This window comes from Solanum stenotomum, chromosome 2 (assembly GCF_019186545.1).
Source record: "Solanum stenotomum isolate F172 chromosome 2, ASM1918654v1, whole genome shotgun sequence".
Lineage (NCBI taxonomy): Eukaryota > Viridiplantae > Streptophyta > Magnoliopsida > Solanales > Solanaceae > Solanum > Solanum stenotomum.
Window position 1 is genome coordinate 30,532,937 of NC_064283.1, and position 27,698 is coordinate 30,560,634.

A 27,698-nucleotide genomic window follows, 5' to 3' on the forward strand; every position below is an offset into this window, starting at 1 on the left:
GCAATACTATTTGCCAAGAAAAATTCATTCCACAACAAATGGTTTGCAGATCTTTTTCCAAAGATACACATGATAAAAGATCAAAATTGTTAACTCTTAGAAACTATTTTCCTCCTTAGATAAATAATAAAAAGATTACCTGGTGTAATCTTTAACCGAAATAGCACCACTTTTTCTGTACATTCTCACTTCGACCTTGCTAAACAAAGCACCAAATTATGGAGAAGTAATGCCTTACACTTCTACTTTCATGATTTGTTTCTCTCATTCAGTAGAATACAAGAAATACCAACAGTATAATAATTTCCTTAAGATTGTTGTTCGTCTTGTATTCCCAAGATACTTAGAACAAAACTTTGAAGAACTTGATAAGACACAATACCCTTTAAAAACATTTTCACAACTAGAAAATTAAAACTAGTAGAGAAACTAGAATCAGAAACAAATTAGATAAAATATACGATATATTTTTTTTCCTTAAAGAAGAATTATTGTCAATCTGTGTTTAAAGAATCTTACTGATTCCAACAAACTTTACAGAAACACGAAGTTACCAAAGTTTAATGAACCAGTGAAGAACAAAAGAACATAAATTAATTCACAAATCTAAAATCTGTAACACATACCAGAATCTGGAAAAGCAGAAACAAGATCAAGCCCACTGAATGCACAGTGTCCCCTTAAGGAAATTATTCCCCCTCTAGTATCCGAGGTTTGATTTGGAATATGTCCTCACAGGATAGAATGATCTCAATCACCAGTGTATTGATACCCAAAACGCTGGTGTCAGCGAGCCACTCAACGGCAGTAAAGTACACTTAGAATACTAGATTTAGTAGTAGAAGAAGAAGTTCAGAAAATTCGTTCATAAAATGAGAGGAAATCCCTCAATTTATAGAAAACAAAGGGTAGTGTGAAAAGGTTCTTAATGTGCCTTACCGGAAAGGTCACAAACCTTTGAAAAAGTCACAATCTTTCGGAAAGGTCACCACCTTTCATAAAAGTGACAACTTTTCATAAAAGTCGCAACTTTTCATAAAAGTCACAACTTTTCATAAAAGTCACAACTCTTCATAAAAGTCGCAACTTTTCATCAAAGTCACAACTCTTCATCAAAGTCACAACTCTTCATAAAAGTCGCAACTCTTCATTAAAGTCACAACTCTTCATTTTCCATTCACACCTTTAAAAAACCCAACACAATCAACTGTGATCAATAGTTATAAATAAATGTTTCCATATGAAAACAATGTAACGTAGAATAAGTAAGGTATAATGTAATCACTAGTATGGTATGTAATACAAGTAATATTATATATTATATTAGTTGTGACGACAAGTTTGTTCGTAGCTAATGTATAGCAATTTAACCAAACAAATCGGAAATTTTATAACTACATACAAATTTAATTATAATATGATTAAGTTTGTGGGAATTGGTTAATTAAGTTAACTATTATCTTGCTTCTCAAGTACTTTTCATGACCGTTTAGTTTAATTGCAAGGATTCTAATAGGTTACCATCCATCTATATTCAAAATTAAATTTAGAATTTTGGATTAAATATGTTTGATGTTTTAAGGGACGTCATCTACCTTTAACAAGTTTGATGTTTCTTCAGTAAGGTGGGAATTTTAAATTGTTCAAAACTTTCAAATTGTAGCATGATGGTTCTTTCTTCAATCTTTGGTGATGCAACAGAGAGCCTATATCGTAGAGCTTTTGATGTTGTAAATTTCTTGTTAACTTTGACACTAGCATGAATTACACCAATCATCTCTTGAACATCAATGATAATATTTTCATCCATTACTAACGCCATGATTTTTTCTCTTTAAAATGTTTTTTTATGTGGACCGGGGTACCGGAAGATGTGGTGAAAGTTACAATAGTTGGGATCAATGATCTTTTTGGCTTCGTCTAATCACTTTGATTTAGGAAGCTCAATGACCTTGGGCTATTGTCAAATTATTAAATGCTTTATTTTTTTAAAAAAAAATACTCAATATTTGGTGTATTCTTAGCACTCAACAAAAGTATATTCTTTTTATATTAATTTATTTTACCTTTGTTCTGCTCTTAATAATTTTTGTTCTCTTTTGTTCATTGCTTGCGTTTTCAATCTTGAGACTTTGTTTTATGTTATCTAACTTATTTTGTTTGGTCATTTTTTTGGAATTCTCGCATCTAGTCAATCTCTTTATTCCCTTCTCTATTATTTTTTAAAAATTGTACTAATTAGCATAAAATACACGTACAATGCACGTGCTGAGAACAAGTATGAAAAAAGCATATGACTTGCCAAAATAATAAAGCTATTATCAATTTTGAGTTTATAATGTACTCTAAATTGACATTATAATAATAGGAATATTTAGTATTCACAAAATAGAAAAAAATAGCAACAACCAAAAAAAAGTTTATTAATGACATCTTCAAAAGGATTTAAAAGACCAAAATAAAGTGAATTGACTAAATTTGAATTTTATGTGTAATAAAAAGATCTAAAAGACCAAAATAAACTAAAATAACAAAATTCGGATGTAATTAATAAAGTTATTTTTAAATAAAAAAATAAATCGAATTGAAGTATAAATACCTAATTTATTTGTGTGTCCATATCATAAATGAATAAACAAATTTTAATGTGATTAGCATTTTGTTTCCACATAACATTAGTCACAATTAGGTTCTTATTAAAACTGATAATTTTAATCCTGAAAGAAAAAAGGCCACCCCTTTCATCAATTAAGGGATTGTGCGTGGTCTCTTGTTTTTCTCTCAGAAACGACGCCGCAGCTGACATCCTAAGATTCCGCAGCTGACATCCCTAGACGCTGCATCTTTTTCTATTCCCCTACTTGGTTTGTCGCCATCAATTCTCTCTGGTAACTCAATGTATTAAATAATTTAATGAGGCAGGACATGTAATGGGTCTAAACTTTCAGCAACAAATAATAAAGCAAAGGTTGCAAGTGTAGGTTTTCTTTCTTAGTGTTTGTTTGCGAGGCTGAACGTTGTTAGCCATTGAAATGTAAAATATTGCTACTTTGATTGTATAAATTGTAGTAGTAACTTAATTCAACCTCTTGAAATATACCCCATGATGTACATTCAATATACTCCGATGTTGGTTTCTACTATGCTCCTGGACCTATTTTGAGGGGTGAGGTCTTTGATGGTATAGAGGCAGTCCATAGGTTGGAGACTTGGTTGATTGAAAACCATGGATTCCAGCCATAATACGTTGTCCCCGAGCTGAGTGAGAAGAACTTCTGGAGGATGTTTGATGGAGGCCCGTACGAGCACTGCAGAAAAAAGTACAGAGCCATTGAATCCTTCATGAGTGTGTACTATAAGTCTAAGAAAGGAAAGAAAACCAAGAACGGGGTGCAGGACACTGAGCAAGAGACGACTGAACTTGAGACCCCATAAGTTGATGAACCTGCAGATTGATCATAGACTAGTTAGTGTTCATCGCTTTTCTACCTTTCTCATTTATGTAGTTGTGATTGTATGAATTCTGTTAGTTTTCTTGGTCTATTTTTCATTGCACCTTTGAACATTTTCTAGCCTTGAGATTTTTTATTTTTTAAAAAAAATAGCAGCCACAAGTGCCGAAAAATAGTTTTTGTTACATTATCCTCAGCGGCTGCCAGTTGCCTCTCATTCAAATTTTGCTCCTTCTCGATAGTAGCAACTTCAAATCTTTTTCATTCTGTTTCGAGCTATTTAAAATTCCACACTTCAGCAACACTTGATTCATTCCAAATTTGTTTAGAATTACTCGCGTCAATCAAAGATTGTGTAGAATGATCCGAAGTAATTTATTCCTTCCTTATCGTTACATATGGCGAAATATTTGTGGAAGTGCATTTTTCCTGGGCATCTTTGCCAACAACCTGGTCTACATTCGTTTCTCCAGCTTCATTCTCTATCAATTGTCGTCCAAAATTTTCATCTCGCAGCACATTAAACTATGTACCTTCAGCTACACAGTTACTTCCATCAAAACCAACATGTGCATCATTTTGATGGTGCAACTGGTTGTTTGGATACTTAGAACCACCAGTTTTCTTGTGAGAGGCCACAGTCCACTCATCAGTAAAATACTGCAATGTTGTTATTTCCTTGTTCATCAAAGAATTGCTTCACAAAAATAACATGCTAAGCTTCATTTTTCATACCTTCATCAGCTTCTTTAGGACCGGCAACGACACTGTTTTTCACAGATTCAGTTCCACATTATTGCTGTACAGATTTATCGAGTTTCGGCAATACAATCATGGCTGGATCAACAATATGAACACCATCTTGATCATCATCTAAAGTTCCAGCCATGACACATTGCTTTGCAACCACGAGAGTTATTGATTGCTGCTTCAAATTATTGACTTGCGACACTACATCCTCTTTTTTTTGTTGTAGAATTCCATTTTGAAATCTTTTTTTCATTGTTAGAACCATTAGTACCTCTTTTTTAGTAAGTGTTTCCCTTGCATCACCTTGCACTTGGTTATCACGTCTTTTATTCTATTTGTTCCTTAGCATGAAAATTATCTAGAGAATGTTCTTTTCTGGATCAAGCTCGTCGCATCGGGCTTGCCTAGTGTGGGTTACCTCTCCTATGTGGTTTGCGAGCTATTGCGTAGGAGCGGGGGTTTTACCCTGTGCGCACCGAAAGGGTAGCGGTTGCGGGTTTCCTTTGTCATCAAAATATATATATATACAAGATAACTTATTTCCTCATGGGAAATCATCTAATAAATTCACCTTTACCTTTACCTTGAGCAACATTTGGCCGAGTTTGATCCTTAGTTGCTTTATCAACAACCATAGGCTTCCCTACGGCTGAAGCTATGGAGAAAACAGTGATAGTATCGAACACACATGAGTTTTTTTATAGTTGCTAAGTAATATTTAAATTCTCTTTCTATTGTGCAAAACTATTTTTTCATAATTTTACTTGCATTGCTCATTACTAATCTAGTTTATGATACAATTTGAAAATTAGAGAAGTACTTGTTAGTAATCTGTCTTATGATACAATGTGAGAATCAGAGAAGAAATTCTAAGTAAGAACTAAACTAGACTAAAGATAACTAAGAGATACTTTCATTGAGAAGCCCCAAATGAGCAAAATGTGAACACAAATAGCCTTTCTCAGTGAGAAGGGTGAACTGAAAATAAAAAATTACACTTAGAAAAAATATGAAACAGCCAAACTAGTAATTAGCAACTATAACGGTCTATTTGAAGCTCTAGATGTTATCAACTAATTGTAACTCCTTGACTAACCAACGCAGTGGTATAATTGTTGAAGTTTGCTTTTAGTTACTGCAGTAGTTTTTAGCAAAATAAGTTAATTAGTTTAAAATGAATTTGAATTTTAAATTTTAGTTAGGTTGTTTGAATTGTTGAGATATTTTAGGTTGTTTTAAATTTCAAATTATGCAGATTATATTTTTATGTTGGCTATTTAAAGCCCTTCATTGCTTAATAAAATTATTGAAAGTCATTTCAATCCATTGAGAGAAATTTCCAATCTTTTTGTGTTGCCCCGTTTTTAAAAAACACCAACAGTGGTATCAAGAGCTCCATTGATCTTAAGGGATCTGTGAAATCTTCCAAAGAACTACCATACATTTTTAACCCTTAAGGGCTACCTTTTTAACCCATCAGGGCTACCCATTTTAACCCATCAAGGCTATCTTTTCAACCATTGCTCTTTTCAACGCACAGGCTTTTCTAAATCATTTTTTAACCAAAATAATGGCAAGTAGCAGTCTCTCTTTGAATGGCCCAAAAATTTTCACTGGTGAAAACTATCAGATTTGGTCAGTGAAAATGAAATCATATCTTGAAGCCTATGATATGTGGGAAGTTGTAATGGAAGATGTGTACCCTTACAACCTCTCCCTGCAATTCCTACCCTTACTCAAATTAAATCTCATTCGGATGAAAATATCAAAAAAATTCAAAGCTAAAACTGTAATTCAAAATTCAATTGTGGATTCGATTTTTTCTAAAATCATTGCTTGTGAGACAACAAAAGAAGCTTGGGAAAAATTAAAAAAAGAATATCAAGGAAGTGACCGAGTCAGGCAAATGCAAATTTTAAATTTAAAAAGAGATTTTGAATATCTTAAGATGCAAGAAGATGAAACTATTGTTAAATATTCTAACAAGATTTCTATTATTGTTAATAAAACCAGGTTGCTTGGCGGGGATTTTAAAGACGGCAGAATAGTAGAAAAAATTCTTGTGACAATTTCAGAGATATTCGAATGTAAAGATCTCTCGAAGAGTCTGAAGATCTCTCTACTATTTCTATTGAAGAACTAATAAGTGCTCTTCAAGCACAAGAGCATAGAAGAGCCTTCAGGCAATATAATGTTACTGAGGGTTCCTTTTATGCACAAAATAGAAAAGAAAAAAGTAATTATCCTCTTTGCAAATACTGCAAAAGAAAAGAACATTTGGAAAATTTTTGTTGGTGGAGACCTGATGAAATATGTGGAAATTGCAAACAAGCCGGTCATGTTACAAAAGTATGCAAGCTGAAGAACAATCTTCAAGCACAAGTTGTAGAAGAACAAATCGAGGAGAAGCAACTTTTTTAAATTGCAGTATCTAAAGCAAAGGAGGAGTGCTGAAGTTTGGTTTTAGTTACTGCAGTAGTTTTTAGCAAAATAAGTTTTAATTAGTTTAAGATGAATTTGAATTTTGAATTTTAGTTAGGTTGTTTGAATTGTTGAGATATTTTAGGTAGTTTTAAATTTCAAATTATGCAGATTATATTTTTATGTTGGCTATTTAGATCCCCTCAATGCTTAGTAAAATTATTGAAAGCTATTGAAAGTCATTTCAATCCATTGAGAGAAATTTTCAATCTTTTTGTGCTGCCCCATTTTTAAAAAACACCAACAGTGGTATCAAGAGCTTCATTGATCTTAAGGGATCTGTGAAATCTTCCAAAGAACTACCATACATTTTTAACCCGTATAGGCTACCTTTTTAACCCATTAGGGCTATCCATTTTAACCCATGAAGGCTATCTTTCCAACCGGTGCTTTTTTCAATGCACATGAGTTTCTAAATAATTTTTTAACCAAAATAATGGCAAGCAGCAGTCTCTCTTTAAATGCCCCAAAAATTTTCACTGGTGAAAACTATCAAATTTGGTCAGTGAAAATGAAATCATATCTTGAAGCCTATGATCTGTGGGAAGTTGTAATAGAAGATGTACCTTTACAACCTCTCCCTGCAAATCCTACCTTTCTCAAATTAAATCTCATTCGGATGAAAGAATCAAAAAATTCAAAGCTAAAATTGTAATTCAAAATTCATTTGCAGATTCGATTTTTTCTAAAATCATTGCTTGTGAGACGACAAATGAAGCTTGGGAAAAATTTAAAAAAGAATATCAAGGAAGTGACCGAGTCAGGCAAATGCAAATTTTAAATTTGAAAAGAGATTTTGAATCTCTTAAGATGCAAGACGATGAAACTATTGTTAAGTATTTTGACAAGATTCCTTTTATTGTTAATAAAACCAGGTTAGTTGGCGAGGATTTCAAAGATGGCAGAATAGTAGAAAAAATTCTTGTGACAATTTCAGAGAAATTTGAATCTAAAATTTTATCTCTTGAAGACTATAAAGATCTCTCTACTGTTTCTGTTGAAGAACTCATAAGTGCTCTTCAAGAACAAGAGCAGAGAAGAGCCTTCAGACAAGATAATATTACTGAGGGTGCCTTTTATGCACAAAACAGAAAAGAAAAAGGTAAATATCCTCTTTGCAAATACTGCAAAAGAAAAACACACTTGGAAAATTTTTGTTGGTGGAGACCTGATGCGATATGTGGAAATTGCAAACAAGCCGGTCATGTTACAAAAGTATGCAAGCTGAAGAACAATCTTCAAGCACAAGTTGTAGAAGCAGAAATAGAGGAGGAGCATTTTTTTTAAATTGCAGTAGCTAAAGCAAAGGAGGAGTGTTGAAGTTTGTTTTTAGTTACTGCAGTAGTTTTTAGCAAAATAAGTTAATTAGTTTAAGATGAATTTGAATTTTGAATTTTAGTTAGGTTATTTGAATTGTCGAGATATTTTAGGTTGTTTTAAATTTCAAATTATGCAGATTATATTTTTATGTTGGCTATTTAAATCCCCGCAATGCTTAACAAAATTATTGAAAGCTATTGAATGTCATTTCAATCCATTGAGAGAAATTTTCAATCTTTTTGTGCTGCCGCATTTTTAAAAAATACCAACAATAACCTTCATAGCCATCTGTACAACTTCTTAAGAACCAAAACTTTGATCAAATTTCAAATCGTATCAGTACACCCCACTAAAAGTTTTCCTTATCCTTAAGTAACAAATGTTGAAACTCGAATCTTAACGCATTAGCAACTTTCTTAGTAGCTTGCTCTTCTATTAGTTGTTTAGATTGAGTAAAGAACTATACAGATGCTTGTTACCCTTTTGAATTATTCTTCTATGCAACACTAGATACAAAATTTATCAGGAACAACGTAGAAAAACTTCAAGAGTTATATGTAGAAGGTATGATGCAACACTATTCTAGACTCTCACTTGTTTTCCCAACTGATTCAGATAGTTCACCTTGTTGTATAGCCACCTAAATTTATTGTTAATAAAAATGTTAACATGAAAACATATTGCTCATGTTTACTTTATTCCTGCTAATCCTTCCTCATAAAGACAGATTTCTCCAAGATCAACAGGTAAACACCTAGAAGCTAATTTCTGCTAGTATTCTATCATTGATGGAATGTTTTTTTTCGTAGTTATTTTATTTTAAAAAATCTTGTATGTGCTTCTTCTATAATATTCATTTGATAAGTGATGTGTTTGTGCATTTTATCATGGATAGAGGCAGGATGCATGAAGCAAAGTTCTCTAAAATATATGTTGAGGGTATCCAATCTTTTATGCAACTTGTTCGGTCTCACTTTGATCGAAATTCTAAAGTTTGATGCCCGTGTCAAGATTGTTTAAATGTATTTTTTCAGACACAAGAAGTAGTGTATGACCACCTATTGATAAAGGGAATTATGCGAAGCTACGTACAATGGATATACCATGGGGAACAATAACAAATGAGTTATAACGATGAAGTGATTACAATGAAGATAAAAATGAAGAGCATGACAATGATGACGAAATTCACACTATGTTAGAAGTGGTTAGTGGAAAATCATTTGTCAATTTTTCGGAGGAGACAACAACTGATAATAATGTGTGCGGTAATATGAGTGAGAAGGAAGCCAAAAGGTTTGACAAATTGCTGGAAGAAGCTAAATGTGAACTATACCCGGAATGTAAGAAATTCTCAAAGCTTTCATTTCTTGTGAAGTTGCTACACTTGAATGTGTACAATGAATGGAGTAATAAACCGTTTGATATGTTACTGGAGTTACTAAAAGAGGTGTTGCCTACTGGTGAGACACTTCCTAAGTCATATTATGATGCTAAAAACATGTTACAAGGTTTGGGATTAGGATATATTTTTATTAATGTTTGCAAAAATGATTGTGTGTTGTACTAGGCTGAATATAAAGATAGACAAGAGTGCCCACATTGTGGTATTTCGAGGTGGAAAATTGATAATGGAAAATATAAGAAGATTCCTCATAAAGTCTTGCGGTATTTTCCATTAAAGCCTAGATTTCAATGATTATTTATGTCTAGTAAAATAAGTGTGGACCTGAGGTGGCACAAAGAAAACCATCTTGATGAGGAAAATGTGTTAAGACATCCCGCTGATTCTGAAGCATGGAAAGAGTTTGACAAAAATCATCCGTGGTTTGTACAAGAACCTCGTAATATAAGACTCAATTTTGCAACTGATGGTTTTAACCCATTCGGGAAAATGAGCACATCGTATAGTATGTGGCCTATTATTCTCGCTCCTTATAATCTTCCTCCTTGGAAATGCTTTAAGGACCCATTTATGATGATGTCACTGCTTATTCTCGGTCCTCAAGAACCAGGAAAGGATATTGATGTTTATTTGCGTCCTTTGATTGATGAGCTGAAAGAGTTATGGAGTGATGGTGTAGAGACATTTGATGCACCAACTGGGAAGTGCTTCAAGATGTATGCTGCTATTTTATGGACTATAAATGACTTTCCAGCGTATGGTAAGTTCTTAAATTACTGTTTTTTTGTTGTTGAAAGGGAGTTTAATTGTTTATATATAATAATATGTATCCATACAAGACCGGTGGCGTGAAACATTATAGTCAATCCGAGTACTTGCTAAGTTACCAATATAATTCAAACTATCTGATATTAAAAGCGGAATTTCCTGCTTAGCAAAAGTTGCTCCCTCATTGTCAGCAACAACGAAACTAATATGTAAGAATAATAATAATAGTAAAATAGTAATGGTAAATATATTGCATAATCTCGGTATTGAACCATTCATTGCAGTAGAGAATCTTATTTTTTGAAGGCTCTATGTTGTAGTTTAGGTTTTAAACTACTACTAATATATATTATCTTTTATATGAATTATCTGGATGGAGCAATAAGGGATACATGGCACGTCCTACTTGCAATAAGGATACATCTTCAGGAGATGATGTCTTAAAACAATTGGATTTACTCAGTACTTATAGAGCAGGAAAACACTCAAATAATACGAAAAATAAACGTCTTCCTGAAGAGTTGAATTGGGTTAGGAGAAGTATTTTATTTGAGTTACCATACTTGAAGGGCTTGAAATTGCGGCATAATTTAGATGTTATGCACATAGAAAAAAAATATTTGTGAGAGTATTTTGGGGACACTATTGGATATTGATGGGAAAACTAAGGGCACATATAAAGCAAGACCAGATCTTAAGGATATGAACATAAGAAAAGAACTATGGTTACAACATGATGGTTCTAGTTATAAAATGTCAGTTGCTTGTTATAGTATGTCAAAAAAAAGAGAAAAACTTTCGGGCATTTTTAAAATCGGTGAAGTTTCCTGATGGTTATGCTGCAAATATCTCAGGGTGTGTAAGTGTAGATGATGGTAAGATCACTAAACTCAAAAGGCATGACTATCATGTTTCGTTACAACGAGTGCTATCAATTGCTCTTCGTGGATTTGTAAATAAGGATGTCTCTTTAGCATTAATTGAGGTAGGCCATTTCTTTCAACGATTATGTTGTAAGACATTAAGAAGAGATGACTTAGAACAATTTGAAAGGGATATAATTATTATATTATGTAAGCTTGAGATGATCTTTCCACCTGCTTTTTTTGATGTAATGATACATTTGGCTGTGCATTTGCCACGAGAGGCCATGTATGGGGGACCAGTACAATATCGTTGGATGTACAAAATTGAGAGGTTTTTGTGCAAGCTTAAGCGTTATGTATGAAACAAGGCACGACCATAAGGTTCTATTGCACAAGGGTATATTATTGATGAGTGTTTGACATTTTGCTCTATGTATCTTAGTGACATTGAGACAAGATTTAATCGTGAAGATTGAAATGATGATGGATTTAGCAACAATGGTGAACTTGTTCTAGACATATTTTCAAAGAGATTTAGGCCATATAAAGATTGAAAATATGATATCATACCAAACAAAGATTTAGATATAGCTTGGTGGTATGTGTTGAATAATTGCGAAGAAGCAAAACCTTTTCTTGAGTAAGTAATTTTTCTATTTTATATATTTATGTTGACATTTTATTATTTTAATTATTTATATATATATTTTTATTATATGTAGGAAGAATAAAGAAGAGTTGTTGAACCAAGCTGTTGGGAATATAGATGAGAAGCACAAAGAACAATTTCCTTTATGGTTCAAAAGTAAAGTAAGTGATTTTCAGATAATAATCATGTTGTTGTGTTTAAATTTTTTTCTTCTTTACTAATTAAACACAATAAGTTTTTCTCATAGATTATGCAGTTATATACTAAGGAAAAGTCAATATCTATCAAGAAATTATATCCTTTGGCAAAGGGACCTGATGTGCGTGGAAGAACACATACTGGTTGTATTGTAAATGGTGTTAGGTATCATATTCAACGACGCGATGAATTACGTAAAAGTCAAAATTGTGGTATAGTTGTTGACTTTTATGGTATTATAATTGACATCCTTGAGTTAGAGTATGTTGAGAAAAATCGAATTCTCTTATTCAAATGCAAGTGGTTTGATCTTCTCAAGAAAACAGGGATGCAAAAAGATAAAAAATTTACAAGCATTTGTGTTAAAAGATTTTGGTATGAACGTGATTCTTTTGTACTAGCTACTCAAGCAAAGCAAGTATTTTACATTGATGACCCAAAATTGGGAGAAAATTGGCAAATTGTATTCAAATTTCAAGATAGACACTTGTATGATGTGCCTGAGAAAGATACTTTGGAAACTAAAAGTGATGAGTTACATATTACAAATGATGAAGTGTATCAAGACATGTAATTGGAAAAGTAATTCAATTCTCTGTGATATAGTGGATATGTTGAGTCAACTATATAGAGATGATGTTGATTCAATTATCTTGGATGCAAATGTAATTGAATTAGAGGCTCAAAAAGAACATGAAGTTCATTATAACGAAGAAAATTCTGACCAAGAGGATGAAACTATGATAGATTACATTAGTGATCATGAGGAGAATGGATGTAATAATGGTACTAATGACAACGAAGCTGATACAACAAGTGATGGTGATGATATTGGCTTGTGATGTAACCTCATAATAGTAAGGCAATTACATGTTAATAGCTCTTCTGCATTATGTATATCATGTTTGAAAATTGTCAAAGTAGTGGTCTTATCACTACAATGAAATTCACTTTTAGTGAAAATTATTTGTCAGTACTTGAAGGTAATAGCCAGTAAAGGTCAAGTAGCTTATCAAGTACTTAAAATTTATTATTTTTTATCTTTCCTTCATAGTTTATTCCGTTCCCTACTTTTCTTTTATGCATTCAAAGGATAATTCTTTTTTTCCTCAAATCAGTGTTTTACTTTAGAGACCCCCCCCCCCCCCCAACTCTACATCACTAACCGCTTCTGTTTTTTATATTTTCAGGTAGGGATCCATATCTTCAGACTAAATGTATATGAAGGGGATGAAATTGCAGGTTTGCCTCTCTTTTTGTAGCTACTTATCTCTAATATAGTCAATCAACTAACAATTCTAGTGTTATTACCTTGTTTAAAATGGTTTTACTGTGTTTAGCTTTTAGTTTCGGGGCTTCCTCATGGATGAACATGTTTTTTTTTTCTGCATACATTGCCTCTGATTATCAACTTCTTTTGACAAATTGCATATGTTATTATATGCTTTATGTTGAAATCTTTATATCGACTCTTGGATTTCAATTACTCATTTGGAGTTTTATCTATTTTTTTTTGTTGATATCGTTATATTACTAATATCTTAGTTATAGTGTTTTTTTTACCTAAACTTGTTGTGAAGTGATTCAATATAATTGAGATTATTTTTGAAATTTCATGCGGTTTGAAAATATTAACTAAGCTATGTCAATTATGGCGATCCTGGAGTTTAATCAAAAACTATTTCTTAGTGATATTTTTTTGTAGAAATTCTGTAACACCTCGAAAACCAAACCCAGGAAATTTTTTGCAGAACTTACCTGAAGCGGTGAACCACAGTAGGGTTCACGGATTGTGATAGGGTCCATGGTCCGTAGACCTACCCGTGGTCCAGACTTGGACTTCACCAGGCCCAGGCGTCAGACCACGAGACCCTTCACGGGCAGTGGTCACGACGACGGGATGTGGTGGCATCCATAGTGTTAGAAGAGTAGACCCCCCAGCTTGGCCCTAGAACGCCCTAGGTCTAAGTGAAGACCACAAACACTATCACGGTCTGTGGTCCTTCACACGGTCAGTGGGAGCTTCCGTGGAGTTTAACCAGTAGACTCCCAACATGAAGCCTCCAGACCTAAGCCCATGAGGACCACGGGGACCTTCACGGTCTGTGGTCTTGCACACAGGCCGTGGTAGTGGCCGTAGTCCAGACCCCCAAGTTTTCATAACAAAGTCCAGACCACGACGGACTTCACGGATCGTGGTCCCTTTCACGGTCTGTGAAGATGGCCGTGGTCATCCCGTCTGTAGCTTAAGTCAGGGGTCTTTCTGTCTTTTCCTTTTTCGTTAGACTTTTAAACCTCATCGTTTTAACCCTAAATTTCATTGTTTCAGTCTGTTTTAGCCTAGAAACATAACTAGAACTTACCTAAGTCAGATCTTTAATCAAAAACTTAGAAAATTAGAAGTGAAAGATGAGAAAAGGTCGAGCAACCCGAGATCAAGAACGCAACAGGTTTCCTCAAGTTCCAGCCCTGAAATCGAAGGACTTCTCTGTGGAATTCATCACCAGGTATCTGGGATTTCATTAGTGGGTTCCTTTCGCCCATTAGGTCCCTAGATTTCAGTCAGATTCTTGATTCACTATTATTAACTAGACCTAAGGTTTCTAGAACTTCAGTAGATTATCATGAATTAGCTATTTACATGTTCCAAATCAGATTATCATGTTATTACTTCGTTTATTGCATGAATTTCAGAACCCTAGTTATGTAATTGTTTAGTTCTTGAATTACACATGCTAGGTCAAATATTTTAGTATTTCAGATATACATGCCTCAATCTTGAATGTATCATTATCAGTATATAAATGTGCATTTTCAGTTTATATGTCAGTTTTGAACTATATAGTATAGTACAGAAATTCAGTCAAAATATATTGATTATTAAATCTATTGGGAGTAGTATAATACTGAGTTGGACTAGGGTAAGTCACCCATATAGTCCCAGAACTACGAGCCACGTAGGTTGTAAGTCCCCTCTGTGGGCATCAATTTAGTGATCACACCAGCATGCCTCTACATCTTTGGCAGGGTGTATTGGGTCCTCTCGATGAAGCGTATACATCGGACTCCACATTTAGCTCATTTTGTTTTATTATCGGTTATTAGTAGCTCCCACAGTCCAGTCAGACTCCATTGCATTGACCATATTTCAGTGCAGTCAGTATTCAGTCTCAACATGTTATAAATTGGTCATTGCATTCAGTTAGCTCTGTATTCAGTATCTATACCATGTTCAGATCATGCTCTTGCTTTATTGATTGTTCAGTTTTTTGTTTATTTCAGCTTTACTCTATCCTACATTCTCAGTACCTTTCAAGTACTGACGCATACTCTGTGCTACATCTTCTCGTGTTGTAGGTTCAGGTTCTCAGCATCTAGATCACGCTTAGATCGATTTCCGATCTCTAGTTCAGCAGCATCAGTGGTGAGTTCTCATTCTCTGAGGACAATAGTCATGTTATCTTTTAGTTTTCATTGCTTTAGTTTCAGTTTTGCTAGACTTAGCTGAGGCATGTTCCAACACTTCTAGTTAGTTACACTACAAGAAAAATAGCTTCTAACGAAGGGAATTCTGGTCCTTAAAGGTCTATTTCCCGTCCTTAAAGGTAAGTAAGGACCAAACTAATCTGGTCGCTACCCATCCTAATAGGCTTCTTCGCTAAAAGTCAATTGCAACAAGGCTTTTTAGCCGGTCCTAAAAGTGTTTTGCGACTACCAGAAAATCGGTCTCTAAAATTGTATTCAGGACCATTTTTCTGCTCCTATAAAGATTAACCAGGTTAGCTCTTTTGGTCCCAATATGCTTTTAGCGACCAATTTCTACTGGTCATAGAAAAATAGTCCCTATATTGCATTTTTTATGGACCATAAATATGGTGCCTAACTAAATGCATATTTTGTTTTGACCAATTCTTAAAAATAGTATCAATACATTATAGAAAATGAAATACATATAAAAATATAGAAAGATAACTTTGCATATATTATAAAAAAAATGTATTACATCCCAATCGACATAACCCATGACAAAAAAGTCATATTTGTTTACACAGTGCAATTCTAGCAGCCCTAGCATGTATTGTGATGCTTTTCCTAAAACTCTTGGTAAATGATAATCAAATTTGTAGAGCATGTACGAGTTCTTTAAAACTTATATCTTCAAACATCCAAACCTGTATAAAATATAACATACATTAACCATAGAAAAATATGAAGATAAACCAAAAAATGATTAAATATTTTTTTACTCACCTGAGCAAAGAACTCTAAATTCTTCATGTATAGATTTTCACCACCAAGAACAACAAGTATTTTATCATCGAGCAAAAAGAGAGGTTCTACATTGAAACAGAGATGAGAGAACTGTGAGTGTAGAGAGTCCATGAGCATAACCAAATTTCATTAAACTAAAGAGAAGAAATTAAAATCCACTGCTCATATTAACAGTTATGGCAGTAAAGAGAAGATGGCTGATAGAATGAGTAATGAAGTGTGAAACTCATCCTTCCAATGGACAAAGTAGAGAGTTATGAACTTTATTTGACTTTTGGAAAATAATACATTAGATGTTCTCTTAGCCTCTATTTTTTGTTTCCCCACCCATGGAAACACATGGAACTGCTTGGGAAGCAAAACCATACAGGATATATCCATCTCAGTTCATGTCCACACATTTAAGAGATCCCCCCTTAATTCCAAGTTGATTGTATATCTAGGATATTCCAAACTATGCCAGAGTTCTTTTTCTTTACAACCATCAGCTTTTGCACACCTCAAATATTTTCAATGGATACCCGCAAACGATAGGTTTCAGGTAGCTATGTCTTTGTTTAGATCTGAACCTAAAAGGGTTCTCAATCTAATTCATTAACCACTAGCCATAACCTTTGGTTCTGTGAGGTTACTGCAGATTTCTTCTAAGAATATTATTTGTTCAACTTTCACACATTCCAATAATTCAAATACATCTACAATGCAACTTTAAACTTCAATAATGTGAGACTTCCCCCCATCAAACAAACTGTTTATCTATTACTTAAATATTTCCTTCAAACACTATATAATATGAAGAAGAAAAAAAACTCCCTCCAATGTCCAACCATATAATATGAAAGGAAATTTATGAGTATAAGATATGCAGACTAAAAGACTTAGCACCCTATAATTAATCAATTATAGTATCTTACCTTATCGATAAGCTTCCCTTGGAAACCACCAACAACCACCAACTCTAACATATATAGTGCTGATCTGCTATGAGAAATTTATTTTGAGACATTGATTCAGGGTACTTATGCACAAACAAGTATGTTAATTTCAGATTGGAAAAATTCAACTAATCATATAAATGAGATACAAAAAGCATTGCTAACTGTAGTGGGTATCAATGGCCTAAAAATATTTAGTACCTAGATTTGGAATAAATAACCTACACAGAGACGATGCAAAATGGACCACAAAATTCATCCCTCCTGTCCTTCGTCTAGGTCAGGTTCTAGAAGAATAAGAAAATAAAAGAGAACAATGTAGAAATCCCTAATACAAGGTTAAGACGTAGATCAACATGTGGTTAGTCCTAATAATTCATGCCTAATGATGCATAAGCTAGCGATAAAAGCACTGCTAGCTCGCTACAAGTCCATAACTGACCAATCTACCATTAATAGTCACACATCATTATCTGAATAGAGACGGTTTACTAGAAAGCAATTTGGGCAGGTATAAAACATTTTAACTATCCTATTATTACTATATAGAAACAGAAACGAAACCTATGAATGAGAAGTCAAGAAATGTCAATAGCGATGATGGAGTAAAAATGATGCAGCAAGAACAAAAATTACCACAGAGACTTGAAAGAGATGCCTCACCACAATCTAGAAAAAAAAAAGAAATAGGAGAGTTAAAGTTGGGCAACCCCATGAGGGATATCAACGTCCAGAAGCTTGTCCTCAACATCTCCCTCGGTGAGAGTGGAGATCGACTCACTAGAGCAGCAAAAGTCTTAGAGCAACTTAGCAGCCAATCCCCTGTTTTCTCTAAGACAAGGTACATTATGCAGTCCTTTGGAATCAGGCGTAATGAAAAGATAGCTTGATGTGTGACTGTTAGAGGGGAGAAAACTATGCAGCTTATTGAGAGGGGATTGAAAGTTAAGGAATACGAGTTGTTGAGAAGGAACTTCAGTGAGACCGGCTACTTTGGGTTTGGTATTCAGGAGAACATTGATCTTGGAATTAAATATGATCCTTCAACTGGTATTTATGGAATGGATTTCTATGTTGTATTGGAGCACCCTGGCTACCGTGTTGCCCGTCGTCGCAGTTGCAAGTCTCGAGTAGGGATTCAACACAGGGTCACTAAAGAGGATTTAATGAAGTGGTTCCAGGTCAAACATGAAGGTGTTATCCTTAACAAGTCCTCAAACATTCAGTGATAAGCTGAGTGCCAACTTTTGGATCTACTTGTAACCTGGCAAGTTTATTTTTATGTATTTTTGTAGACAGCCATCGATATTACTATGAAAGGAATGTTTTGGAGAGATTCTGGCAGGCAAATCAGTAAGTTTTACATCTCATTTTGGCAATCAGATGAATTCAAATCTTTGTTATGGTAAAAAAAAAGTTGGAATTCTTTTTAAGCTTGACACAAAATTAATTAAATCGATAAATTTTTCATTAAACACTACAAAAAATGAAACAAAAATTTCACATGGTTGTATTTCATTGTTAGAAATAATGATCAAATGTAACATGTAAAATTCAAGCTATAGTAGGAAAAGATATCAGGGAAGTGGCGTGCACTAAGGGATACAAGCTTCACACAATAGACTTGTGTAAGATTCTATAAGTTTTGATATATTTCCCTCAAACCTCCTTTGAAGCTCAAGTGCATTGTTAACCATGAATTACAAAGCTATTAGAGCTCACTAACAAGCTTCGAGATCACATCATTTTAATTTATAACAAATTACGACGTCTGAAACATTAAGAGAATGCAGATAATTGTTGAAACGACATGATAACAACATAAACATTTATAACTTGGTTACTACTTCTCACATGTATTACATTTACCTCTCTATTAATATGATAAAACTCTATAACTTTATCTTACAAGCTAGAAATGCTTACATGAAAATACTCTTAAAAGAATAATGATTCTTGAGTAAGATGTTGAATCCAACCAAAGAGACACGAGTTGTATCCCTAAAAATAGAAAGAAAAAAAATAAAACTTCACATGAAAGTAAGATACATATATAATATTCTTCCATTAAAGTTTATATATGGTATCAAGTTCCACATATCCATAGACAAAGCAAGGAATTATACTATGTTAATGGATAAACATTCAATAACATTCAAATAAACAAATATAACATTCTGAAAATCATTCAAAGAGCAATAATGCATGCTGAAAGTGTTTATTTTTAATGACAACATAGAGAGGAACCTGAAGGTCAAAGAGGACATATAAGATCTAACTTTAGCCAAAGTGAAGAATACCATTGTGAACTATATTTAGAACCTAGTCTTATTTTTACTACTAAACAGAAAATGGTAAAAATACTATCCAACAAATACATTTGATTCCCTTTTCATATTTATGGGGTCTCCCTAATATAAGCTAATCATAAATGTCTTCTTTAAAATTTGAGCTGAAAGCCAAAGGTTTGCACAAGAATGTTTAACTTTATGTCAGGAATTTGATATTCAAACTATCATGGTCTCAATGTTAAATCCAGAATCATGTACAAGTTTTAGGCACTTAGCAAGCTTTGAGGTGAGAAGTAGACAACATAACTTGACAATAAAGAATATCCCAAAAGAAAACATTCAGTCTGTATGCTAAAATACAAGCACTTATGTTTCAAAATGAGGACATTCAAGAAAAAAGAAAAGAAACATAACTTCTCAAGTTCAACAGTCAGAAATCCAAAATCAAAAAATGAGAAATGGAAAAAATAAGATTAATATAACAGAAAAAGAAGCAAGAAATGATGAAGCCCAAAATTGTTACCTTAACTGCTAGGATGAGGTAAGGCAGGGCTTACTACTAGAGTAAAATCATAGCAAAACTGCCGTACTGGAATCGAATAAAAAAATCATATATTCAAAAAAAAATTCAACAATTGCAATGTAAATATAAGAAAATCACACTAATGTATTGAATCTACATTAAAAAATAGCAGTACATTGCTCCATTAACGATGACCCCAAACATAATTAAAAATACCAGTGAATCAGATTTCTAGGAATATTCATACCAAAATTTATATTCTCACTCACAACCAACGAATCTGGTTTTTCAAAATGTATTAAAACACTTACCACCATGATTTCTTCCTTAGATACCAGAAACGATTTCACTGTAAACGAAGAATGGGCTTGGTGAGTGACATTCCAATTCTTGAGAAATAGAAAGAGGACAAAGAGAAGAGCTTGCAAAATAAACCAAAATTTCATACTGGCAAACAAATAGCATACAAAAAAAGAACAAAATCATAGAATTGGACCTTTGTAAGTACCTGTAGATGGGTTCTTTGTGGGTCGAGCCCTAATGAGAATAATCTGCTACTAGAATGACAAATCCACCAAACATTGGGCAATGCCAACGAGATCATCAAGCCGGCTGAGTAGTCTAGTTCTCAAGTTTCATGGGTTTGAGAAGGCTAAGTCTGAAGCTTAGGGTTTGGGATATAATAGATTGGGGATCTTAGTTGAGAGAGATGAAAGAATACTTTTTTTTACCTTACTGAATTTTATTGTGTTTTAAATTTTCTTTACTATTTTATTTAAAGAGGAAAGTGGAGTGGTGCTGATCTGTCAAATTATTAAGATCATTAGGGACTAGATAATGATTATTTTATGGACTAGATTTCCTCCCTTCGCTAACATAACAACTAAAATTCAGATATAGGGACCAAAAATAAATATCGTCTCTAAATATATGCTTTTAGAGACCAGATTCTTAACTCATCCCAAAATGTTGGTCCTTAAAAGGCCTTTTTCTTGTAGTGTTATAGGCTATTTTCAGACATAGTTAGATTCAGCTTAGTATTTGAATTTAATATTTCTTTTTGTATTAAAACTCTCAGATTTGATATATTCAGTTTAGTATATGGGTATTCCCCATCACTTTCATTTCTTGATTTAGCTTCTGCTTCAGTTATTATTATTTTTAGTATGCTCATGTCATGCCAAGAGGGTTAGCTTGGAGTCACTTGTGATCCTAGGTCCCGTGTCCGCATCTCGGGGTAGCTCGGGGCGTGGAAAATTCAGACATATATATATATGTATATATATTTTTTATTATATATGATTAAATTCCAAACTAGCTATCTAAATCAGTATACATAGTTATTTACGTAGCCTAATCTTAATGTCTAGCTCAATTGATTAAAATATGAGTTCTTGGACTAGGAGTTGATTTCCATTGGAAGCTTTAACATTGCAAACTAGTTCCCCAACTATACTCTCTACATACCTGCTTCTTTTTTCGAAAATCCTCAAGTTCCTCTCTATCAAAATGACATTAATTGCTTCATTGAAAACCATTCTAAAAAGCTTGACAGTGTGTGATCTCCCTTTTCGATTATGAGTTGCCCAATCTAAATGTAGTTCCCAGGTTTTAGAAGTAACCATTGGTCTTCTAATCCATTGCATGAGTCTTGCCGATATGTTAAGATTATAACTGCATGAGAAGAGTAAATGATCTCTACTTTCACCGGTGATTCTATAAAGGCCGCATTTTGGCTCCATGTTTATTCTCTATTTGATTAATATGTCAATTGTTAGCATCCTCCCATGAAAGTGTAACCATGTGGTAACTAAGATTTTGGCTTTGCATCATTCTAGAACATTATGCATTTCCACCTTACTGTTTCAATTATGTTAAGTAGTTGAAAATATATTAGGCCAATCATGCTTATGCCTCGTCTTCTGGCTACTGGGCTGTCTTTGAGTATCCATCCGTCCTAACATTGTCAATTTTTTGCCTCACATTCCTAAATTCTCTGTTATTCAAAATTTTGAGTAGGGACTTTAGTTCTCTCAGCTTAAGTCATACATTCTTCATACTCCATTGGTATCTTTGTTGTCTCTACACTTAATTGACTACAGGGAAAAGTTATTCATGATCAACTTAAACATTGAACAATTTGAAATTAGTCTTGTATATCAGGGGTGCTGCGAGTAATATAAGAACCATAGGGTGGTGGTGATGAGAGATCACTGGAAATTCAGTCCTCCTTAGCAATGAGTGAGCTCATTAGTAATTTTTTATCGATTTTATTACCGAATTGTTAATTGAGTTATGCTTATATGAAACAAACAAGACTGATTATTTATACCATTTCTCAAAAGGGTGTTTATTTCATTATATTTTATTATTATTATTATAAACATCTGTGGTTAATTGCTATTACTGATTGAGCTAGCGAGTCACTCTCTACTATATTTTATTACAGAGATCACAAGTGACGTCGGTGATGCTTTCTTTAGCTAGAGTGCACGAGTTGACAAATTTTTGGTTAGTGGAAATTTCTTTGCGCAGGCAAGAAGTTATTTATTTGATATCGTTCTTTTCTATTTAACTCTTATAGTCGCTTCATTAGTCAATTCACTATTGTCATGTGTATTCGTTTGTTATTAACGACTTGTGACTAGTATTAGACTTCTTTTCGTATTTTGAGATGAATTCAGTATTATTATATTTTGAATAGAATGTTGATGATTATTATGACTTGTTTTTGGCGATATTGGATGGATATGTAATTGATTTCTAAGACAGGAATATTTTTAGACAAGCCCCAAAAAGGGAAAATTCTGCCCAATTTTATATAAATTATTGTCAAGGCTTGCTTTGAATCCTACTCCTTAGTATCGGTTACGGTCCTAAATTGGATAGTCACACAAGTAATTTAGCTAGTGAATGCATATCACCATGGACACAAGAAGATCATTCGCAACTAGTAATCTTATTGAAATTATTAAAGTTTCTTGTAATTTAATTAGATATTATGATAATGTAGTTCTGCTTAAACATATGTTAGAATGATTGAACTGAATGTTGTGTTTAAATTTAGTTGGTAAGGCTAATGATACTAATTTATAATGATATACTTGTGTTGTTACAACATGTTAATATTTTTTATTGGCAATATATATTTTTTTGCTTTGATTATAAAGTCTACAAGTTAATTAGTAGAAAATATCTTAAACTTTCATATTTTCCACATATGTAGTAAATGAAATATACTAACGAATTGCAGAGAGTTTTGATTGCAATTTTTTTTATGTTTTAATAATAATAATTGTAACTTTTGTTGTAGAGGTTTTGACTATTGGTATTTTTGAAGAGTAATTTTTTTTAACTGATTTAATCATCAATTTGTTGGGATTAAATTAATTACCATAAATTAACTATTGTGGTTTAGTGCTCACTACAAATTTGTAATATCTTTTTTTAGTGCTTGATGAAAATTTGTGTTCTCTATCGTATTTTATTGTAATACAACTTAGAAGTGAGCATCTGACTTTTTTTAGCTATAATCACTCCAATAAATTTTACATTTGTATGACAAGTATTTAAAAATTTGTTGAGACTCTTGATAGTTTTGGTAGCTTTGTTTGCAATTTTTTTTTATTCAGACTATCTTAATGGTGTTTAGACCATCTTTTTTACTATGTGATGTAGTCTATATTGTTTGTCTGGAGTATGGTCTAATGAATAATTTCTCTAATTTTTTTGTTTAGTTAAAAATGTGTTTATAATTAATGATTATATAATTGTTGTCACGACCCGATTTATCAAGTCATGATGGCACCTACTATAACCCACCAGCAGGTAAGCCAACCCGGAACAACAAGTAATGGGTCTGAGGGTAGAAATTAAACAAGAGTAGGCAAATAACAATATAAACAGGCGGACGCAAACCAAAAACATATATACAAATAAAGATCCCTCCCAGAACCTGGAAGTCACTAGTACAGAGCTACTACAAAATGAGTACAAGTCCTAAAACCGGACAACAGAGACTGGACTGTCTCGATAGGAAAAAGACAAGTCTATATATACAGATGGAGACTGAAATAGTACAAAACGTCGTGTGCTCACCCCCGTCTCCAGATAAGTCTACTCCAAGCTAGATCAACGCTGGCTACTAGTGCTCGGACCTGCATCACAAAATAGATGCAGAGCGTAGCATGAGTACCAAAACAACAGGTACCCAGTAGGCATCATCGGCCGACTGAGCAAGATAAGCAAAAGTAAACTGAAATGCAAATAAAGGGTCACATCAAGTGCAAAGAGTAGTAAATGGGGGGTATGTACACGAGCGTACAGGCAACAAAGACAAGCAATCTAACTAACTCCGCCGGGCTCCCATAAACCCGACGGGTACGCTCGTGCACAATAAAAGAAACCACCTGCACGGACCCCCATAAGCCCGGCAGATGGACTGACAGTTGAAGTAAAATAATGGAGCTAGAAGGTCTATCACAATATTACCAATTTCCGGACTTGTAACTGAACCATTCCCAATCATATTCCAAGATCTCATTACGTCCCGGACTTTAACCGGAATCTCTCCAACCTCCAAAACCTCAACCTGCAGATGAGAGTAATCAAGACTAAACTGAAGCTTTAGTGAGGAATTGGGAATACACCACGTGCAAGCTGGACCACGGACTCGAACCGGGTACTATAGCTAATGAGTCAACCTATATGGGCTGGACCACGGACTCGAACCGGGTGCTGTAGCCAAAGGTCGGGCACGGGTGGGCTGGACCACGGACTCGAACCGGGTGCTGTAGCCAAAATCAGATCACAGGTAAGCTGGACCACGGACTCGAACCGGGTACTGTAGCTAAGCCTGGACATAAATGAGCTGGACCACGGACTCTAACCGGGTACTGTAGCTGAAACCAGATCACAGGTAAGCTGGACCACGGACTCGAACCGGGTACTGTAGCTAAGCCTGGACATAAATGAGCTGGACCACGGACTCTAACCGGGTACTGTAGCTGAAACCAGATCACAGGTAAGCTGGACCACGGACTCGAACCGGGTACTGTAGCTAAGCCTGGACATAAATGAGCTGGACCACGGACTCTAACCGGGTACTGTAGCTGAAACCAGATCACAGGTAAGCTGGACCACGGACTCGAACCGGGTACTGTAGCTAAGCCTGGACATAAATGAGCTGGACCACGGACTCTAACCGGGTACTGTAGCTGAAACCAGATCACAGGTAAGCTGGACCACGGACTCGAACCGGGTACTGTAGCTAAGCCTGGACATAAATGAGCTGGACCACGGACTCTAACCGGGTACTGTAGCTGAAACCAGATCACAGGTAAGCTGGACCACGGACTCGAACCGGGTACTGTAGCTAAGCCTGGACATAAATGAGCTGGACCACGGACTCTAACCGGGTACTGTAGCTGAAACCAGATCACAGGTAAGCTGGACCACGGACTCGAACCGGGTACTGTAGCTAAACCTGGACATAAATGAGCTGGACCACGGACTCTAACCGGGTACTGTAGCTGAAACCAGATCACAGGTAAGCTGGACCACGGACTCGAACCGGGTACTGTAGCTAAGCCTGGAAAAAGTAAGCTGGACCACGGACTCTAACCGGGTACTGTAGCTAAGAATCAATATCCAACCATCCGTCGCGGGAAATATCACCAAACCGATTACCATAAATAATCCTTTTAGTCCGACCCTCATATACCCCAAATCGCCGAGGAAGTATCCAATAATGAGTAAGCTAGACCACGGACTTTAACCGGGTATTTGTAGCCGATATAAAAGCAGGGCATTATGGATACAAGGTCATAAGCTGAGTTACCGACTATCAGACTCAAGTCTGCTATATCAGTCTACAAGGAGCTAACCGTCCGAAACGACGTCGGAAAAAGTTCTACTGCCCAACGACATCCGAAATCTCGCAAGTCTATGGCAACACTAGTCTAAGCCTAGACTAAGGCCAAACATACTTCAAATCAATATTATCATATACACCACCAGATATGGCTATTCAATAATATCAAGAGACATGCTGTCATAATCCAACACTTTCCCGAAATAAGGTCTAAGGCAGGAATTATAGAAATTTAGCATGCTCGACACCCGAACCCCTCCATACTCAAGCAAATCAATAAACAATTGCCTAAACATGCTCAATCTCACGAGAGAAAACCATAGCCTACCTGAAAGCCGATCACGCGTGCTCCAACTCACGGTACCGGATCTTTTCCTCTCCGAACGGTCTCCAAATGCTTCCCCACTAACAAAAGGTTAATCACCTCGTCATTACGAATATATTGACACTAAAATTATATTTTTCGGAGACGGACCCAAAATCGGGTCTAAAACGGGATTGTGGGGCCCACACTTAGAATCTCAAAATCGAATCCGTGGAAACGTCCCAACTACCTTACTAAACTAATATCCCAAAATTTTAGCACAAACAGATGCCCACAACACCGCAAATCAGCCACAATAATTAAAAAGGACAGCCCTTTCATCATCAATTTCCGGAAAAACGAGACCCTTTCAACCCAAACAGATTATACCACGACGATCCTTGCGAAAAACTCTACAAGTTAGCCACAAGAATGACTCAAAACGGACTTACGATGATCAAGATCTCACATTTCAAAAATTCAACAACAAAACATCCGAAAATCACACTGGCAGTGGCTAAAAATTGATTTCTTACCTCAACGAAGCCTCCCCTCGCGTTTTCGAGATCACCGCTAGATTCCCCTCGAAATTCTCTTGAAGTTTGCCTTTTGAATCACTTAATTTGGATTAAAAATGAAGGAGCAATCTCAATTTGAAGTTGAACAAAAATTTGGACGAAATTCGTTCTTAAAAATCTGGAAATTTCCACCTCTGCCACGTGTCGTCACGTGGCTCTGCCACGTCACCGCCGCGTCAAAATTTTACAACCCTCCAAACTTAAATTTCGATGTTTCGGACTCGTTCGGAGTCGGAAAAATACAAACCTTATATGGAATCTGATTGGAAACGATATTTCGGACTCAACGGTGAAGGCGGAATTTCCATTTGGAGCTCGCTTCGACGAAAAGTGGGTCCCACACCCAGTATCATTTGAACCAGATTCCACAATTGCTATCTAAAGCCTCGGGAAGTGAACAAAAGGTCGTTCTAGACCAAAATCAATATTCCGAAGCTAACCTAGCTGTCAGAATTTTCATCTGAGCACGACTTCCAAGAAGGTTGACCAAAGTCAACTTTTCAAGTCATTACAATTGTAACCAAGAATTTTTTTTGTAGCCAATAATTGCACCATTCAACTATGAAATTTAGGTCGTAGCCATTCAAACATATATAATTTTTTTGACAAACTTTCATTGTGACTAAATTGTAGGTAAATAGAGACAACAATACAAGTGTCACTAATTGTTTTAACTAATATTGACGAAAACTAATGTCACAATTAAATACAAAAAAAATTGTCGCTAAAGTATACCATGATTAACTACAAATTATACTTTGTATCTACTCTATCAATATATATTTTTACGGCAAAGTTTATCATATAAAAAATTTAACAAATTTTAGGACAAAAAATGATTCGTCACTATTGTGTCAATATATTTTGTGCGACAAAAGGTTTTTGTATCCAAAAATTAGCTAATTTTAGGACAAAAATGATTCGTCACTAATGCATCAATATATTTTTGCAACAAAAGTTTTTCGTATTCAAAATTTAATTGATTTTAGGACAAAAATAATTTGTCACTAATGTATAAATATATTTTTTTGTTG

The 27,698-nt window shown here is 34.6% G+C and overlaps 2 long non-coding RNA genes and 1 pseudogene across 2 annotated transcripts; 2 read left to right on the forward strand and 1 right to left on the reverse strand.

The window, feature by feature from the left end:
* The first annotated feature begins 2,856 nt into the window (after positions 1–2,856).
* LOC125855344 (uncharacterized) lies at positions 2,857–22,443 on the forward strand. Its single transcript, XR_007445476.1, has 3 exons — positions 2,857–2,888; positions 13,084–13,131; positions 22,360–22,443. It is a non-coding gene; the product is annotated as an uncharacterized LOC125855344 (long non-coding RNA).
* LOC125855342 (60S ribosomal protein L11-1-like) lies at positions 17,801–18,430 on the forward strand (annotated as a pseudogene).
* Positions 22,444–23,819: 1,376 nt separating the features above from the next.
* Positions 23,820–26,692, reverse strand: LOC125856624 (uncharacterized). The gene is made up of 3 exons (XR_007445541.1): positions 26,623–26,692; positions 26,111–26,187; positions 23,820–24,067 (listed from the first exon to the last, which is right to left on the reverse strand). It is a non-coding gene; the product is annotated as an uncharacterized LOC125856624 (long non-coding RNA).
* Positions 26,693–27,698: the final 1,006 nt, after the last annotated feature.